The 5,000-nt window shown below is 54.7% G+C and overlaps 1 non-coding gene across 1 annotated transcript in view; it reads left to right on the forward strand.

The window, feature by feature from the left end:
- The first annotated feature begins 4,850 nt into the window (after window positions 1–4,850).
- LOC124570000 overlaps window positions 4,851–5,000 on the forward strand; it is a 1,919-nt gene continuing 1,769 nt past the window's right edge. Inside the window, exon 1 of the ribosomal RNA XR_006971416.1 lies at window positions 4,851–5,000. This exon is cut by the window's right edge and continues 1,769 nt beyond it. This is a non-coding gene — a ribosomal RNA (small subunit ribosomal RNA).

Raw genomic sequence — 5,000 nt, forward strand, 5'->3', positions numbered from 1 at the left:
AAATATAATAACACATGATGCTCCGCAAGAAAATAGACTTGGGATAGGGTGTGTCGTTGGCAAGTCCCCGGGGCGGCTAGTGTGGGTGGTGATAAGTCCGTAGTGGGCGAGGTATTACGACGATGCCGCCATCTATGCGAATGTGACGCAACGACATTGACACCCAGCCCAGAAAACGGCACCTCCATCTACAGGGATCCGACGGAACTACGCCAACCATGCCGGCAAAACAGTATCGCCATCTATGAAAATACGGCGAAACCACATGCAATACCTCCATCTATGCGAATCTGACAACACTACGTCCCGCCATGTCGAGCGCACCCCGCAAAACACACCGCCATCTGTAGGTCTCCCGCAACATGACCTCCTGCAACGACGATACCGGCATCTATGAGACGCCAAGCCGACTAAGACAGCCATGGCCCACAGTGCCCTTCTTTCGACCCCACCCACAAAGCCTGCATCCTCTGTCGACAACAGCACCCCAACGCCAGCGCCTCTGCCGCACGAAGTCGTGGACCGGCAATCACTCCACCTGCACCCGTTCGTGCCCCACCCCAACCGCTCGACTCGCAACTCCAGCGGATGAACGGCGGACTTTGCTCGCACTCGCAATGTGCAATCCACCCCTATAACGTGCGTTTCATGAAGAGTTATGTCAATATGCGACATTCCCGCTGTCCATATACATGAGCTGCGAGCTGTACCACGTACGAGCTACAGACGCGATCGCGTTTGCTCCTCTGTACGAATGCAGATGCCTCAGCGGCAGCTAGGAGGCGCTCCATCCATGTCGGTACCGGTGAGCGTTGCACTCGCAGTCGCAAAAACGTACGGCAAGTATATTACTCGGAAGAGTCAATGACAGTCCAAGCCCCCCTGCGTGGGAAGAGTCTTCCTAGGCCATGACCCACCGGAAGGGCGCAGCGTCCCCCCACCCCAGACATGTGACGTCACACTATCGGTATTGACGACTAGACTGATTCCTTATAATCATTTGCGATACACCGGTGGAAGCTGCCGAGACGAGTAACTACATAGCGGGCTCGCCGTGTCACTAATGTACAGAGATACAATAGTTTTCGACTGGAACCGGATTAAACGTATACACGGCGCTGATTAGTAATAGATAGAGCCATCAGAATACAGATAATGTATACAACTGTCCGTATACATGCTGAAAGACTCTGCTCACAATCACACGTCAGCCCAGACACTCTTATCACGCACTACTCTCTGCCTGTAACAGGCACACAGACAATATGTAAGCACCAGCATGGAACAACACCCAGTGCATCCTCTCTGCCACATTAGACAATCCACACTATCATAACCAGACCGGGAGGTCCCACTCACAAAACAGAATATCTCACCCTTCCGACAACCACCACTTGCTCAGCTAAGCCACCAACACCCCACACATGTCCTACACAGGGGTGCACCCAACATCACAATACTGCCTCCTGTCACACCACACAAACAATGGCAGGAATGAAAGACACAGGTCTGCCACAAGCATGGAATCAGAGCGCCGCCTGTTATGAGCCAAAGGTGCACCCTGACGTGGCAAATCAGATGATGCCGCAGTCATTTACTTACGATAATCACAATCAACAAACCGGCCACCCCCCCCCCCCAAAACACCTTTCCTTACAACAATGTGTACCTTAACCTAACCCGTATTGTACCTTAACCTAACCCGTATTGTACCTTAACCTAACCCGTATTGTACCTTAACCTAACCCGTATTGTACCTTAACCTAACCCGTATTGTACCTTAACCTAACCCGTATTGTACCTTAACCTAACCCGTATTGTACCTTAACCTAACCCGTATTGTACCTTAACCTAACCCGTATTGTACCTTAACCTTAACCCGTATTGTACCTTAACCTAACCCGTATTGTGGCCTTAACCTAACCCGTATTGTGCCTTAACCTAACCCGTATTGTGCCTTAACCTAACCCGTATTGTGCCTCTTAACCTAACCCGTATTGTGCCTTAACCTAACCCGTATTGTGCCTTAACCTAACCCGTATTGTGCCTTAACCTAACCCGTATTGTGCCTTAACCTAACCCGTATTGTGCCTTAACCTAACCCCGTATTGTGCCTTAACCTAACCCGTATTGTGCCTTAACCTAACCCGTATTGTGCCTTAACCTAACCCGTATTGTGCCTTAACCTAACCCGTATTGTGCCTTAACCTAACCCGTATTGCGCCTTAACCTAACCCGTATTGCGCCTTAACCTAAACCCGTATTGCGCCTTAACCTAACCCGTATTGCGCCTTAACCTAACCTATATTGCGCCTTAAACCTAACCTATATTGCGCCTTAACCTAACCTATATTGCGCCTTAACGTAACCCGCGTTGCGCCTTAACGTAACCCCGCGTTGCGCCTTAACGTAACCCGCGTTGCGCCCTTAACGTAACCCGCGTTGCGCCTTAACCTAACCCGCGTTGCGCCTTAACCTAACCGGCGTTGCGCCTTAACCTAACCCGCGTTGCGCCTTAACCTAACCCGCGTTGCGCCTTAACCTAACCCGCGTTGCGCCTTAACCTAACCCCGCGTTGCGCCTTAACCTAACCCGCGTTGCGCCTCTAACCCAACCCGCGTTGGGCCTTAACCCAACACACGTTGGGCCTTAACCCAACACACGTTGGGCCTTAACCCAACACACGTTGGGCCTTAACCCAACACACGTTGGCCTTAACCCAACACCACGTTGGGCCTTAACCCAACACACGTTGGGCCTTAACCCAACACACGTTGGGCCTTAACCCAACACACGTTGGGCCTTAACCCAACACACGTTGGGCCTTAACCCAACACACGTTGGGCCTTAACCCAACACACGGTTGGGCCTTAACCCCAACACACGTTGGGCCTTAACCCAACACACGTTGGGCCTTAACCCAACACACGTTGGGCCTTAACCCAACACACGTTGGGCCTTAACCCAACACACGTTGGGCCTTAACCCAACACACGTTGGGCCTTAACCCAACACACGTTGGGCCTTAACCCAACACACGTTGGGCCTTAACCCAACACACGTTGGGCCCTTAACCCAACACACGTTGGGCCTTAACCCAACACACGTTGGGCCTTAACCCAACACACGTTGGGCCTTAACCCAACACACGTTGGGCCTTAACCTGCTCTGTAATTGTCATACGACGCGTTAAATTAGTGTAGTGTTGCCTAACTGCAACCCCCGCAATATAGTTTGCTACCCGCACTGCCCGGTCCCCAGAGTATCGCTTCATGTTAAACACCTTGCAGCTATACACTGTAATGCGGATGGCAGCAGGACGTACATGCTCAATGCCCTTCGCAGTTGTTCATTGGCATTCGCATGGCGAAGCACAGCCTACGTTGTGGTACGGCTTGTGTCAACTGTCCGCTGATGTTGTACGTCCAAATCACACACTGTACTGCACATTGGTCCTCATGTACTGAATGATACATCGTGGTACATGTGTGACCGTACCACGACTGCGCCAACAACGGCGAACCATACGGTCCAAATATTGTGCACTCAGCTACGTGTCGTCTCCCTATAAGAGCTGGATTGCAGTATGGTATGGCCGTGGATGGCGATCAGCATGAGCCGTCTGTTGATGTAGTGGCGCGTGTTGTCAGACGTAGTCGTCCTCTTCTCACACTCACCGTGATAGCATGGTGCACTGCGTTCCACATCTGCGACATGCGACAGAGGCGGTTGACAGTCGTTCGCGCAATGGACATCGCATACGTACGGGGGGCCACCTTCCACGTGTTCGCGAAGCGTGCACATGTTGTTGCGTGTATGTGGGCAGACATAGTGTGTCGTGACACCTGACACAGGCATGCAACAATCGTTGAATTTGCAAATGGCGATGGACGTCCTACGTTTGCTGGTGACGTTACGCAAATGAACAACTGGTAAACCGTTGTGGTGCGGTTGTTCTCGCTAGAGGTGAATCAGTGATGGCGACGATCGGTTGAGCTACCAACCGGTTGTTTCAGCGATACCCACCATGCCCACGAACGTGAATGGCATGTGGGTGTGAAGCGATACGCGGCGGTGGCTGGGTGGGACCGTCCCCCGGCCGGTGAGGGGGGGCCTCCCGGCGTGCTGGCCGCGCGGTGCGTGGGCGCACGCGCTACAGCCGGGCTGGTGGGGGCGGCCAGTGGCAGGCGCGCCGGCCCGACGGAGGCGGCAGGCGGCGCAGCTGCGCGCCGGCCGCACCCCTGCACGCGGCGCCGTGCGGCCAAAGTAGGTCCTCGCGGGCCCCGGTGCGAAGCGCGGTGGACATCTGCAGTGTGCTGGTCCGATTGAGGACTGTGTGCGCTGAGGATGCGCCGCCGCCCGGCGCTCGGCGCCGCGACGCCGTCTGCTGCTCGGTCGCCTCTGCGGTTCTCGCAGGTGGTTTGTATCGCAGCTGTGCGGACGTGTTGGCGCGTTCGCTTCGGCACCCAAGTGGGGCTTTTGTCCTTCTGTGGGCGCTGGCGTTGGAGCTGCCGGCCACCGTAGGTGGCGCGTGTTGTCTCCCGCCGGCAATGCCACGACAGCACGCTCCGGGCCTCTGTCGGCAGCGGCAAGCTCAGTTGGGAGCACGGGTGGTCGCACCTAAAGCGTCTACTCGCCCAAACTCCGGGCGATTGCGCCTCTCTCGAACCCGACCAAGTACTTAGGACGCGCTGCGCGCCGCCGGGACCTGAGAGGGTTTCGAGGTGTATTGTGCAGGGGAGCTCAGCCTCCTCCTGTTTGCAGAATAATTGAGCGGACGCTTGCGTGTTCGCGCGGGGCCCCCGGGACACACTCCCGGCGGCCGGCTGCTCAGCTCTAGTTGACGCAGCTCCCTGGTTGATCCTGCCAGTAGTCATATGCTTGTCTCAAAGATTAAGCCATGCATGTCTCAGTACAAGGCCGCATTAAGGTGAAACCGCGAATGGCTCATTAAATCAGTTATGGTTCCTTAGATCGTACCCACGTTACTTGGATAACTG

The sequence above is a fragment of the Schistocerca americana genome, unplaced genomic scaffold (assembly GCF_021461395.2).
Source record: "Schistocerca americana isolate TAMUIC-IGC-003095 unplaced genomic scaffold, iqSchAmer2.1 HiC_scaffold_158, whole genome shotgun sequence".
Taxonomy (NCBI): domain Eukaryota; kingdom Metazoa; phylum Arthropoda; class Insecta; order Orthoptera; family Acrididae; genus Schistocerca; species Schistocerca americana.